Source organism: Lolium perenne, chromosome 5, assembly GCF_019359855.2.
Source record: "Lolium perenne isolate Kyuss_39 chromosome 5, Kyuss_2.0, whole genome shotgun sequence".
NCBI classification, from domain to species: domain Eukaryota; kingdom Viridiplantae; phylum Streptophyta; class Magnoliopsida; order Poales; family Poaceae; genus Lolium; species Lolium perenne.
This window is the reverse complement of record NC_067248.2, coordinates 180,640,702-180,656,534: the sequence shown is the minus strand read 5'-3', so window position 1 is coordinate 180,656,534 and position 15,833 is coordinate 180,640,702.

Genomic DNA, 15,833 nt, shown 5'->3' with positions numbered 1-15,833 from the left:
ACATTAATGGATCAAAGAAATTCATCCAACATAGCAAAAGAGGCAATGCGAAATAAAAGGCAGAATCTGTCAAAATAGAACAGTTCGTATTGACGAATTTTAAAATGGCACCAGACTTGCTCAAATGAAAATGCTCAAATTTAATGAAAGTTGCGTACATATCTGAGGATCATGCACGTAAATTGGCTTAATTTTCTGAGCTACCTACAGGGAGGTGGACCCAGATTCGTGACAGCAAAGAAATCTGGAACTGCGCAGTAATCCAAATCTAGTACTTACTTTTCTATCAAAGACTTTACTTGGCACAACAAAACACAAAGCTAAGATAAGGAGAGGTTGCTACAGTAGTAAACAACTTCCAAGAAACAAAATAAAAACAAAGTACTGTAGGTAAAAACATGGGTTGTCTCCCATAAGCGCTTTTCTTTAACGCCTTTCAGCTAGCCGCAGAAAGTGTGTATCAAGTATTATCAAGAGATGGTGCATTCTCAGCGGGGTGCGGAGTTTTCTCAACTAGGCATAGTATATTAGATACATAAGTTTTAGCATCTCCCTTTTCATTAGTCTTAGGCGTGCTACTCTCATCAAACAGATTTTCAGGAACAAGCCAAGCATAGTTATTTTCTAGTGCATCATTCATAGCTAGGAGCTTACATGGTATTGGTGCTTTGATCTCCCCACCATCATCAATATTATTAGTGTATCTTATTCTATCCATGTCCATCTTTTCAAGGAGACTAACAAAATTAGTATGCGAACCAAGCATATTAAATTTAGCAAAGACCTTTCTAGCTTCTCTTGCTAGACCACCAAATTCTCTAAGAAGGGTTTCTAATACAAAATCTTTCTTTTCTCCTTCTTCCATATCACTGAGTGTAAGAAACATATGTTGAATCACGGGATTAAGATTAACAAATCTAGCTTCTAACGCGTGTACTAAAGAAGCAACAGCAATTTCATAAGTGGGGGCAAGTTCTGCCAAGTGTCTATCTTCAAAATCTTCGACCGTACTAATATGAGTGAAATTTTTTTCTATATTGTCTTTCCCAAGGATAGACCCTCGGCCTACCGGTACATCTTTAAGAACAAACTTAGGAGGAAACATGATGAAATAAATAAAGTAATTGCAAGTAACTAATTTTTTTGTGTTTTTGATATAGCAAACAAGATAACAAATAAAGTAAAACTAGCAACTAATTTTTTTTTTTGTATTTTGATTTAGTGCAACAAACAAAGTAGTAAATAAAACTAAGCAAGACAAAAACAAAGTAAAGAGATTGAGAAGTGGAGACTCCCCTTGGAGCGTGTCTTGATCTCCCCGGCAACGGCGCCAGAAAAAGAGCTTGATGGCGTGTAACTCACACGTTCGTTGGGAACCCCAAGAGGAAGGTATGATGCGCACAGCAGCAAGTTTTCCCTCAGAAAGAAACCAAGGTTTATCGAACCAGGAGGAGCCAAGAAGCACGTTGAAGGTTGATGGCGGCGGGATGTAGTGCGGCGCAACACCAGGGATTTCGGCGCCAACGTGGAACCTGCACAACACAACCAAAGTACTTTGCCCCAACGAAACAGTGAGGTTGTCAATCTCACCGGCTTGCTGTAACAAAGGATTAACCGTATTGTGTGGAAGATGATTATTTGCAGAAAACAGTAGAACAAGTATTGCAGTAGATTGTATTTCAGTAAAGAGAATTGGACCGGGGTCCACAGTTCACTAGAGGTGTCTCTCCCATAAGATAAACAGCATGTTGGGTGAACAAATTACAGTTAGGCAATTGACAAATAAAGAGGGCATGACCATGCACATACATATCATGATGAGTATAGTGAGATTTAATTGGGCATTACGACAAAGTACATAGACCGCTATCCAACTGCATCTATGCCTAAAAAGTCCACCTTCAGGTTATCATCCGAACCCCCTCCAGTATTAAGTTGCAAAGCAACAGACAATTGCATTAAGTATGGTGCGTAATGTAATCAACAACTACATCCTTAGACATAGCATCAATGTTTTATCCCTAGTGGCAACTGAAAGGATCGTATGCCGCACCTAGAGGGGGGGGGGGTGAATAGGTGCTAACCAATTTTTAGTTCTTTTTCAATTTAGGCTTGACACAAATGGTAAATTCTCTAGATATGCAACTAAGTGAATTTACCTATATGACAAGGCTACCAACTAAGCAAGATATCTAAGCAATAGAGAGAGAATAGGATAGAGGTAACCGAGAGTGGAGCACGCGATGACACGGAGATGATTCCCGTAGTTCCCTTCCTTTGCAAGAAGGTACGTCTACGTTTGGAGGAGTGTGGTTGCTACGAAAGCCAAACCAACAGCCACGAAGGCTTCACTCAGATCTCCGGTGAGCAACGCCACGAAGGCCTAGCCCACATCCACTAAGGGATTTCCTCGAGGCGGAAACCGGGCCTTTACAAGGTTCTTGGGGCACACATCCACAACCAAATTGGAGGCTCCCAAATCTGTTACAACACAACAATCAACAACAATACATCAACACGAATCAACTAGGGAACCAAATAGGAACACTAGCATGAGATCCCTCAAACAAGAGAGGGGGAAATGAAGAACGCTTCGGTGAGGATGTAGATCGGTGTCTTCTCCTTCGAATCTCCAAAGATCAAGAGATTTGGTTGGGGGAGGAAGGAGATCTTGCAAATCTTGACTTTCTTTGAGTTGGCTCTAATGGAGGTGGCTTGGCAGAATTTTTGTGCAATGATTGAGCAAAGAGGCAAGGAGGAAGAAGGGGGGTATTTATACCCCCACTCAAAATGGAGCCGTTGCAGTTTCCGGGGGGCCGGATAATCCGGCCTAAGTAAGGGCCGGATAATCCGCCCCCCCCCGGATAATCCGGTCTTCGGGGCAAAAGAGTGACAATGTCCGGCCAAATGTCCGGCCTCCTTCCAGAGTTGATTTTCTTCCAGTCCTTAGCGAAAAACGGGGGGGCCGGATATTTCCAAAATATCCGGCCCGGATAATCCGGCCCTGGTACAATACCGGGACATTATCCGGCCAAATGTCCGGCCCCCTTCCAGAGCCAAAAATCCTGAAACACTTAGCCAAAAACAGGGGGGCCGGATATTTCGACAATATCCGGCCCGGATTATCCGGCCTGGCCAAACTTTTTCTGAATCCTTTTTGACACACGATCAAATCCAACACACATGAATAAAAATCTATGTAATCCCTGTACCACTTAAAACAACCATTAGTGTATCAAATATATTGACATCAAACACACAAAACATAATGTGAGAGATGTTCTTTCAATCTCCCCCTTTTTGGTGTTTGATGACAATATATGGATTTGCAATAGAATCACTATAGAGACAAGCATGATGGCAAAACATAGAGGCACTCCCCCTACATGTGTGCATATAAGTAATTTGCATTTGAATACAAATGCACAACACATAGAAGTATGGTGCCTCAACACAAGAGATATCCAACATGAGCTCTAACAAAAGACATTGACACATATGAAGTTGAGATAGGATGAAGGAAGTCATACCCAAGTGTAGATATATAATACGGAGATATAGCATCACACATAATGAAATATCCTTGATCTCAACAAATAGAAATCCGAAAACCATAACAATGTCTCACACCACATAGCACATAGTTTTGAACGGCACACAAATAAACCAAATAGTTCAAATAAGCGGGAACACAAGCAATATAAGAATGATAAACGCATATGCTTGTGCCCAAACCATGCAAATCCCCGAGAATCCTAATAGAACACTTCTCCCCCTTTGGCATCGAGACGCCAAAAAGGGGACAAGCGCGATGCTATACGTCCCATGGGAATCACTCGGAGGCATAATCATCATCGGACTCTTGCACCTCTTCTTCTTCTTCTTCCTCTTCATCAGTGTCAGGAGCATCCGGAGAGCGACGAGAGGTGTTGGACCTTTGGAGGCAATCATCAAGATCACTCCATGGAACCTGTGCAGAGTGCCACCTAGTGTAACCCGGGTGAGCTGGAGGCTGAGGCGGGGGACCTTGTTCACCACTGAGCTTGTGAAGAATAACCGCCTGAGTATGCTTAATCTCAGAACGCTCACGGCTAGCTGCATAGTTCTCCTTATGGATCTCAATGTTCATGCAAAGGATGTGACGCTGAAACCAACTAAGTCGGGTCACTTGCTTCCTCATAGCCGGGACATCGGGATGACGACCAGGAGCAACACCACTAGAACGAGCATCACCCATGAAAGAGTCAGGTGCAGGAACAGCAGAGGAGACTGGCTTGAGCTTGTAGGCCTTCTTGACATGGTGCTTCACCAACGGATACCCACTCAAATCTTCACTCACAGACACAGAGTTGTTGATGAGAAGCTGGATGTAGGGCGCATAAGGTATGGTGGTCCGGGAGACCATGGCATCACGGATCTCATGGAAGATAAAGTCCATGATATCAAGAGAGTAGTCCCGCACTTCATCACCATCACGAGCACACTTATAGCTGAGGTGCATAAGACCCACAAGAACTCCCCGGATAGCATCATTGTTACCACCACTTGGGCAAATGGTTGCCCGAAAGAACCGAAGCAACTGACTGTATATGAGAAGCAGCCCCTTTGTGTAACCAATCCTTCCCTCTGAGGTATAGAGATTTGCAAGTGCATTCTTATCTGCCTGTTGTGGTCCATGAAGACGACGACCCTCATCAATAGAGACTCCAAGAATACTGGCAAAGCGGTGCAGAGTGGCACTGCAGTGTGTGGAGCCAGACATCCATTCCATAGTGCGTTCCTCATCATTCTTGATTGCCAAGGTAGCAAAGAATTGCTTCACCAACTCTGGGCTAAAGTCACATTGAATCTTCATGATATCTTTCAAGCCCATTCTTCCAACAACCCAGATAGCATCTTCAAAGTGATCGTTTTCAGCTAGAATGTCCACATCAATGGCTTGCATGGGTCTCAGATTCTTCATTGGCTCATAGATGTCCTTGTAGATGTACATTTGCTCCATGCACCAATATCTCCTGCCCTCTATCTCTTCATCCCTTGGCACATCTTCATACCAGTTCTTCAAGCGGATAGCGGAATAAGAAACTGGATCCATGGCCTTGTAGTTCTCCCTCACTTCCTTGTTCTTCCTTCTTGAAGTGACCGACTTGCGAGGAGCATTGGGTGCAAACTCGTCACTAGATCGATCATGCCTCTGGCGTCTCCGACCACCCCGAGACGCACCACCTGTGAGAAGCAAGGATGGGTAGCAAAGAGAAGATAATGCTCATAAGTCATGTAAGATATAGTAACATACTCGAGAAGCATGTTGTAAGTTGGTACAAGTCTAGACATGATAGATTGAAGCAAAACTGCAGCGGCGATGAAGCTCCAGGCCGGATAATCCGGTGCCCCGGGGGGCGGATAATCCGGCCCGGCCGGATAATCCGGCCTGCTCGGGGGGCGGATAATCCGGCCCTGCGAGATGTGCAGATTTCCAATCAAAAACATGTCTAACACTAGATCGGCCTCATAGCATGCAAGAGGAGTACACTACTCATGGTTTGGAACAACTAGACACCAATTCCACCAAGAAAATAGCACATATAAAACACAACATCTAGGGTTAGAGATTGTGAATCATACCCACATCCATTGTGGAAACCGCTTGGAGGAGAAGGTAGCTAGGGAGGAGATGCACCCAATCCACCCAAGAACTCCGAGAGGGGGCGGATGGAGCGTCTTCGGCGAGGAGGAGGAGATCCGGCGGCCTTGAGAGGAGAAAGAGGAGAGAGGCGCGTGGGGGGAATGGTTTAAACCGTTTTGCCCCCTGCGCCCTCGACTCAACCCTTTCAAGATCTGCCCAGGCCGGATAATCCGGCCCTAGCTTAGGGCGGATAATCCGGCCGGGCCGGATATTCCGGGGTGTCCTGGGGCCGGATTATCGAGTGCAGAAAATTCCAGAATCACCGGGAATCCGGCTCATCTTTCGTTGGTTATTTGCAAGTCCCATATATGATGTAATAAGGTATCACATCACATATAAGGTACAAATTTGCCAATAAGATGGAGCACCCTAGATCATCCGACCGAAAAACCCTCAAACTCCAAGTTTTTACCAAACATGACAAATGAGCAAGATGGAAATGGCTTAGGGGAGAGTAGGCTTAGGTTTTAGAAGATACAAACTGTTAATGGTACATGGTCACTCAAGTTTGCAAGATATGAGCAAATAAGGCCAAACTAGAGTGATTTCCCATAAGAACATGGAGATGTCCATAAAATCCAAAAAAAAAACAAACAACTCCAACTCTTCACAAAGAAGAGTGTGGTGGCCTAGGCCACCATATATGAGTGTTTTGGTATGGCACCGCGAAGATATATCTTGGGTCCAAACCAATACTCATCATTTAAGCTCACATATCAAAATATGATATAACGAGAATGAAATCTTTAATGTTGGCATTATGGGGGGAGGGATAGCTCAATAATTTAAACCGCACTCCCCCTATTTCCATGCCCACATCTAAACCAAATAAAGTTTTGAGACGAAGGTGTGTTTGCAAGATGGTCAAGCTATACTCCTTGAATCAATGATATTTAGCTCATTCCTCAAATAAGTGAACCTTGCTTCATCAAGAGGCTTTGTGAATATATCGGCAAGTTGATCCTTGGTAGGAACATAGATAAGCTCAATATCACCCCGGGCAACATGATCCCTAATGAAATGATTCCGGATCTCAATATGCTTCGTTCTTGAATGTTGCACCGGATTATAGGCAATCTTGATAGCACTTTCATTGTCACATAATAGAGGCACTTTGTCACAAATGACACCGTATTCCTTTAAAGTTTGCCTCATCCATAACAATTGAGTGCATCCACTTGCGGCGGCAACATATTCGGCTTCGGCGGTGGAGAGAGATATGCAATTTTGCTTCTTAGAAGACCAACACACCAAGGACCTACCAAGGAATTGGCAAGCCCCGGAAGTTGATTTCCTATCATCCTTGTCACCCGCCCAATCCGCATCGGTATATCCATTGAGAATAAAACTTGAGCCTTTGGGGTACCAAATACCATATCTTGGGGTATCCACCAAATATCGAAAGATTCTTTTGAGAGCCATCATGTGGCTCTCCTTAGGAGAAGCTTGATACCTTGCACACACACCAACACTCAACACTATGTCCGGTCTAGATGCGCAAAGGTAAAGCAAGGATCCAATCATGGAGCGATATACCTTTTGATCCACTTCTTTACCAATGGGATCAAGTGCAAGATGACATTTGGTAACCATAGGAGTGGCCACACCCTTCAACTCGGTCATCTTGAACCTCTTGAGCATGTCTTGGAGATATTTTGCTTGGTTGATGAAGGTTCCTTCTCTCGATTGCTTGATCTCAAAACCAAGGAAAAACTTCATCTCTCCCATCATAGACATCTCGAACCTATCGGTCATAAGCTTTGAGAATTCATCATTGAAAGCTTTGTTAGTAGAGCCAAAAATAATATCATCAACATATAATTGGCAAACGAAAAGCTCCCCATTGACCCTCTTAGTAAAAAGAGTGGGGTCGATTAGCCCAACATCAAACCCACGGTCTACCAACAATTCCTTAAGGTGCTCATACCAAGCTCTAGGAGCTTGCTTGAGACCATAAAGTGCTTTATCAAGCTTGTAGACATGGTTAGGAAAGTTGAGATCCTCGAACCCCGGGGGTTGCTTAACATACACCTCTTCATGCAAAGGACCATTAAGAAAAGCACTTTTCACATCCATTTGTTGAAGCTTAAAGTTATGATGCGATGCATAAGCAAGAAGGATACGGATGGACTCAAGACGAGCCACGGGAGCATAGGTCTCTCCAAAGTCAATTCCTTCAACTTGAGAGAAACCTTGAGCCACCAATCTTGCCTTGTTCCTCACAATATTTCCAAACTCATCTTGCTTGTTCTTGAATATCCATTTAGTGCCTATAACATTTCGGCACTCCTTTGGCTTCTCTACTAAGGTCCACACTTTGTTGCGCTTGAAGTTGTTGAGTTCCTCATGCATAGCTTCCACCCAATCCGAATCTTCAAGAGCTTCAAATACTTTCTTGGGTTCCACTACGGAGATATAGGCATGATGATTGCTAAAGTTAGCCAATTGCCTTCTTGTGGAGACTTTTGCTCGAACATCACCGAGGACCTTATCATGAGTGTGTCCACGAATTTCAAGGATCCTATCTCTTCTTGCTAAACGACGGGCCTCGATCTCCTCCTTGGCTCTTCTTGGCCTTGGAGGTGTCACTTGATCATCTTGACCATTTGGGTCCCCGTCTTGACCTTCAACTTGAGCTTCCTCAATTACTTGAGGTTGCTCATCCTCATGTGCTTGATCTTGAATGTTGAAAGGATACTCATCGGATCCATCATGAATCCGTGGTTGATCTTGTTCTTGGTCTTGTCCTTGATCTTGTCCTTGATCTTGCACACAAGGGGGAGGGTTTTGTTCTTGTTCTTGGGTTGGTGCATCATTTGCTTCACTTGATGGGGTTTGTTGATGTTGAGAAGATGAGGGCTCCACCGTGGTAGAGCATAGTCCTTCCCGAGACGCCACACCGTGTCCCTCAATGGGGCGGAAAAATCCCACACCCATTCTTACTATGGCATCTTGAGGTATTTCATCACCTGCACAAACATCAACTTGCCCCACTTGGGAGCCATCATTTTCTTCGAATTTCACACTACAAGATTCAATGATAATCCCGGAGGATACATCAAAGATTCTATAAGTGTGAGATTCGGCACCGTAACCAACAAATATACCCTCCAAAGCTTTAGGAGCAAATTTAGACAAACGAACTCCTTTGATTTGGTAGAAACACTTACACCCGAACACCTTGAAGTATGAGATATTAGGCTTGTTCCCGGTGAGTATTTCATATGGAGTCTTGTTCAAGCCCTTGCGGAGATAGAGCCGGTTGGAGGAGTGACAAGCGGTGGAGATGGCTTCGGCCCAAAAGTTATAGCGGGATTTATACTCCGCCATCATAGACCTTGCCATATCCATAAGAGTCCGGTTCTTCCTCTCCGCAACACCATTTTGTTGAGGGGTGTAAGCAGCGGAATATTGATGACGAATCCCCTCATCACTAAGAAAATCATTGAGTGTGTAGTTCTTGAACTTCGGAGCCGTTGTCACTTCTTATTGCCATAATGAGGAGGTTGTGTTGGCGTTGCACCTCGGTAGCAAAGTCAATGAATATTTGTTGAGTCTCATCTTTCGTCTTGAGAAAGTAGACCCAAGTGTATCTTGAGTAGTCATCGACAATCACCAAGCAATGTTTCTTCGCACCAAGACTTGCATGAGTAACGGGACCAAAGAGGTCCACATGAAGGAGCTCCAAGATCCTCTTGGAAGAGATGATGGTCTTGCTTGGATGCGGAGAGTCATGCATTTTGCCTTCAACACAAGCCCTACAAACACGATCTTTGGCAAAAGACACATTTTCCATTAGTCCCACAATATGGTTCCCCTTGTGAAGACTTTGCAAAGTTCTCATGTTGACATGGGCTAGGCGGCGATGCCACAACCAACCCACGTCCGCCTTTCCGAATAGGCACATCGCACTTGACGTGGTGGTCCCCGAAAAGTCCACCACATACAAGTTGTGTTCGCGATACCCAACGAATGCGACTTTTAGAGTCTTGCTCCACAAGAGGACCACAATATCATTATCAAGAAAGACGGCGAAACCCATCTTGCCAAGGGCGGAAACGGAAAGCAAATTGTAACCAAGGGTTTTGACAAGCATGACATCCACAAGAGTAATGTTGTGTGCAACCACAACCTTGCCAAAACCCAATACCTCGGATGTAGAATTATCGCCAAAGGAGACGGTGATATCATTTACATTAGGCCTCAACTCCTTGACGAGGTTCTTGCCGCCGGTCATATGACTTGTACATCCACTATCAAGTACCCATTTTGAGCCTCCGGCGGCATAGTCCTACATGAGATCAATTCTTGGATTTAGGTACCCATTTTTCAATGGGTCCTCTTTTGTTAGCAACAAGGGTCTTTGGGACCCAAATAGACCAAGCAACATAACCATCATATGGACCAACATACTTAGCATAAACATCACCATAATAATCTTTAAAGAGAACATAGTGAGGATTATCTATTCCCGCACCATCATCATTAATGGTGTTGCCCTTTCGGGGTTCACCATTAGCTTTCTCATGTGCGGGCTTGGTCTTTTTCTTGTTTGCCTTTTTAGCCTTGGAATTAAAACCAAGTCCCTCCTTCCCATTGTTTGATCTTTGCTTACTCAAAAGATCATCCAACGAAAGTTTACTTTGGGGAGAGGAGGTCCTAGCAAGTTCATCTTTCAACCTAGCATTTTCCTCAATAACATTTGCATGATCACATGAAGGAGTAGAGGAGCTAGGCACATCATATGAGGCAAGCCTAATTTGAAGTTGCTCATAAGACTTGGATAAGAGAGTGTATTCACTCTTCAAAGCTTTGTGAGCTTTGTCTAGTTCATCTAGACCTTTCACAAGTTTCTCATGATCAACCTCAAATTGGGCCTTTTCCTTTTTAAGCACTTTAGACTTAGCCCTAGCAAGATCTCTAGCTTTTGTGAGCTTGTTAATTTTATCTTGAGGCTCTTCAAGAGTTTCTAGCCTCTCCTCAAGAGAGGCTATAGTTTCTTGACTTTCCTCAAGAGCATTTTTAAGAGCATGGATTTCAAGAGAGTCTTCTCTCTCTATTTGACCCTTTTTCTCAAGCATATCACCTTGTTGAGCTATACGAACCATGAGGCTAGAAACATGCTTCTTAGTGTTACCTTGTAGGTTAAGAATGAAATCATCAAACTCTAGCATTTCTTGTTTCACTTTTAGACTATCATCATCAACCCCTAGATCACTAGATAAGTTAGGCATAGAGGGGTTAGGGGATGATACCTCGGAGGATTTAGCCATAAGGCAACTTTCTTCCTCCACATGAATGACCTCATTGGGGGATTCACTTGGTGATGAAGAGTTAGTGGAGAGGGAGGCAAGAGCGACCAATCCATTAGAGGTTGCATCTTCTTCATCATCAACATCATCATCTCCGGAGGTATACTCTTCTTGAGTTGATAGCACAATAGGTGTGTCCAAGGAGGACCTTGCCATGAAGCAATGTGCATTCTTGATATGAGGGTTCTCATTGGGAGATTCAAAGAGAGATGAAGAGGGTGTGTTGGTGGTGGCGATGGCGGCCAATTCCTTTGAGCTTTCTTCATCTTCATCACCACTAGAACTTTCAACTTCATCGGTAGAATATTCTTCCCTTGTTACTAGCACAACTCTTGAGGGCCTCTTGCCCTTCTTGGTCTTGTTGTTGTAGAACTTCTTGTTGAGGGGCTTTGAATATTTGCCCTTTGAATCTTTGCTCTTGTCCTTGGGAATGAGCCTCCCATTATGAAGCTCTCTATTCTCATAGGGGCATTCGGCAATGAAGTGGCGCTTGTCATCACAATTGTAGCATGATCTTGTCTTTGGGCCAAAGCTAGTGAACCCACTTTTGTTGTTCCTCTTGATGTTGTCTTCCTTGGCCTTGGAGGGATCAATCCAAAACGACTTTGCATGGAAGGCCATGTGGTCATGGTAGTGGCATTGCAAATCTTAGGATAGGTCATACTCCAAGATGCTCTATAAGATTCTTGAGGAACCACTTCTTCAACGGAGTTGACCACCAAGGCAAGGTTGGAACCTTTTGCCATTCCAATAGCACGATTGCGAGAGTCATGAGAGGTTTCCTCAAGCACCTTGAGAGCTTGCAACTCGTGCACAACTTGTTGAGAGGTGAGAGAGGAATAGCATTCCCTTCCCACAAGGGTCTTGACATCAATGGGTACAAATGGCATCATGCATTCAATGTACTTCTCCTTGATCCAAGAATCATTGATGTGGGTGGCACCAACAAGCCGGAAGGCATCGGCAACGGTGAGAAGTCTTCCATACATATCTTCATGATCTTCATCCGGGAGCCTCATGAACCCTTCGGCTTTATTCTTGAGAGCATTATACTTGTTCCTTCTTGTGCTCTCACTTCCAATGCAACTCGAGGTCAAACCATCCCAAGCTTCCTTGGCGGTGGTGTAGTTCCGGACACGATGCAATTCCTTTGTCCCCACACTAGTTTGAATCATGTGCAAGGCGGTGACGTTGAGTTGACTATCAACCGCTTCTCTTCTAGTCAACTTGTCGGGGTTGTATGGCTTGAAGCCCTCCATGATGATTCTCCATAATTCATTGGAGGCACTACAAACATGAGAGCGGAACTCAAATCGCCAAGTATCGAAATTTTCAATAGAAAACTTAGGTGGGTCGCCCCTAATATTCAAATGAGGCATGGGAACCGGTATGTCGGGTGATTGGAAAGGTGGAGGTACTCGATTGTAGCTCTCACTTCCATTGGTTCCCCTAGGAGATGCAATGGGAGATTTATTAGAGTTTAAGTTATCACCTTCCACGGGTTTGGTAGATGAGGGTAAGTCCGAAGCCTCTCCCTCATGTAACACACCCGTGTCTTTTACCTCTACACTAGGAGCCTTGGGAAGGGCCGGAGCCAAAAGCTCGGCAATCATCTTTTTCATGCTTTCCATTTGGGCTTCCACGGAGGACTTCAACGAATTGAAGTCTTCCACGGAGACCATCTTGGCGGCCCCTTCCGAGGACTCCTCGTCCGGCATACTCTTAGGCGGTTAAGCCCGAAATAAGAGCCGAGGCTCTGATACCAATTGAAAGGATCGTATGCCGCACCTAGAGGGGGGGGGGGTGAATAGGTGCTAACCAATTTTTAGTTCTTTTTCAATTTAGGCTTGACACAAATGGTAAATTCTCTAGATATGCAACTAAGTGAATTTACCTATATGACAAGGCTACCAACTAAGCAAGATATCTAAGCAATAGAGAGAGAATAGGATAGAGGTAACCGAGAGTGGAGCACGCGATGACACGGAGATGATTCCCGTAGTTCCCTTCCTTTGCAAGAAGGTACGTCTACGTTTGGAGGAGTGTGGTTGCTACGAAAGCCAAACCAACAGCCACGAAGGCTTCACTCAGATCTCCGGTGAGCAACGCCACGAAGGCCTAGCCCACATCCACTAAGGGATTTCCTCGAGGCGGAAACCGGGCCTTTACAAGGTTCTTGGGGCACACATCCACAACCAAATTGGAGGCTCCCAAATCTGTTACAACACAACAATCAACAACAATACATCAACACGAATCAACTAGGGAACCAAATAGGAACACTAGCATGAGATCCCTCAAACAAGAGAGGGGGAAATGAAGAACGCTTCGGTGAGGATGTAGATCGGTGTCTTCTCCTTCGAATCTCCAAAGATCAAGAGATTTGGTTGGGGGAGGAAGGAGATCTTGCAAATCTTGACTTTCTTTGAGTTGGCTCTAATGGAGGTGGCTTGGCAGAATTTTTGTGCAATGATTGAGCAAAGAGGCAAGGAGGAAGAAGGGGGGTATTTATACCCCCACTCAAAATGGAGCCGTTGCAGTTTCCGGGGGGCCGGATAATCCGGCCTAAGTAAGGGCCGGATAATCCGCCCCCCCCCGGATAATCCGGTCTTCGGGGCAAAAGAGTGACAATGTCCGGCCAAATGTCCGGCCTCCTTCCAGAGTTGATTTTCTTCCAGTCCTTAGCGAAAAACGGGGGGGCCGGATATTTCCAAAATATCCGGCCCGGATAATCCGGCCCTGGTACAATACCGGGACATTATCCGGCCAAATGTCCGGCCCCCTTCCAGAGCCAAAAATCCTGAAACACTTAGCCAAAAACAGGGGGGCCGGATATTTCGACAATATCCGGCCCGGATTATCCGGCCTGGCCAAACTTTTTCTGAATCCTTTTTGACACACGATCAAATCCAACACACATGAATAAAAATCTATGTAATCCCTGTACCACTTAAAACAACCATTAGTGTATCAAATATATTGACATCAAACACACAAAACATAATGTGAGAGATGTTCTTTCAGCAACAGCACAACACAACCTTAGAACTTTCTGTCACTGTCCCAGGTGTCAATGCAGGCATGAACCCACTATCGAGCATAAATACTCCCTCTTGGAGTTACAAGCATCTACTTGGCCAGAGCATCTACTAGTAACGAAAAGCATGCAAGATCATAAACAACACATAGATATAACTTTGATAATCAACATAACAAATATTCTCTATTCATCGGATCCCAACAAACGCAACATATAGAATTACAGATAGATGATCTTGATCATGTTAGGCAGCTCACAAGATCCGACAATGATAGCACAATGGGGAGAAGACAACCATCTAGCTACTGCTATGGACCCATAGTCCAGGGGTAGACTACTCACACATCACACCGGAGGCGACCATGGCGGCGTAGAATCCTCCGGGAGATGATTCCCCTCTCCGGCAGGGTGCCGGAGGCGATCTCCTGGATCCCCCGAGATGGGATCGGCGTTGGCGGCGTCTCTGGAAGGTTTTCCGTATCGTGGCTCTCGGTACTGGGGGTTTCGTCACGGAGGCTTTAAGTAGGCGGAAGGGCAAGTCAGGAGGCGGCACGGGGGGCCCAGACCATAGGGCCGCGCGGCCAGGGCAGGGGCCGCGCCGCCCTATGCTCTGGCTGCCTCGTGGCCCCTCTTCGTCTCGTCTTCGGACTTCTGGAAGCTTCGTGGCAAAATAGGCCCCTGGGCGTTGATTTCGTCCAATTCCGAGAATATTTCCTTACTAGGATTTCTGAAACCAAAAACAGCAGAAAACGAGAAGCGGCACTTCGGCATCTTGTTAATAGGTTAGTTCCAGAAAATGCACGAATATGACATAAAGTGTGCATAAAACATGTAGATAACATCAATAATGTGGCATGGAACATAAGAAATTATCGATACGTCGGAGACGTATCAAGGACACGCCTAAAATATATGCTGATTGTGGAGAATGATCTACCAAAATTGGTTGCCACAACCCGGTTGCGAACATTATGTCCAATAGTGTGCAAAAACATCGCCACTTGTTGCTCCACATTCAGATGAACACTATCTTCTAGCAACTTGCGATCCCTCAATATGTCACAAAGTTTAAAGAAAGGAGCTCTTTCGAATCTTAACATATTTCTACATGTGACATCACATTGCCAAATTTTACTATTGAGATATTCAATTCGCTGCCGATCCCGTTCATGCATTGGCCCATAGCTTATACGTGGTCTTCTCTTCCTTTTTATAGCCCGAACTGCTACAACAATTGCAGCGCAAACAGCAAAAACAGCGGCTCCCCTAATCATCTTTTTCCGTTTATCCATCATCTTGCCCATCTACAATGCATTTATTTTATCATGTATTACCAGAGTGCACAATTGTAATGGACATTGGCAAATCATATTACACACATTTAACAATCAAGTTCAACATATTGCACAAATCATATTGCACATATTTTACAATCAAGTTGGATATACATAAGCAAATCATAGCAAAATTTCGGTCAAATTCCACAGTACATGGACAACACAGGGAAAGTACAGGGACACATACCTGCAGCAAGTGCGTCCGCCTGGACCCCCTTCAACGCTGGTTCACGTACCGTCGCCGCGCCTGCCCTGACCGCCGGCAGATGGAAGAATCGCCGCAGCTTCCGCCCGAACCAGACAGAGGGTGAGGTCGGCGGCGGAGAGGAGAGGGAGAGGGAGAGGAGGTGCGCGCGGCGGAGAGGGAGGTGCGCGCTGCGGAGAGGGAGCGGCGCGCGGCGGAGAGGGAGCGGCGCGCGGCGCAGAGCGAGCGGCGGGCCGAGATCGAGGTCGTGGGC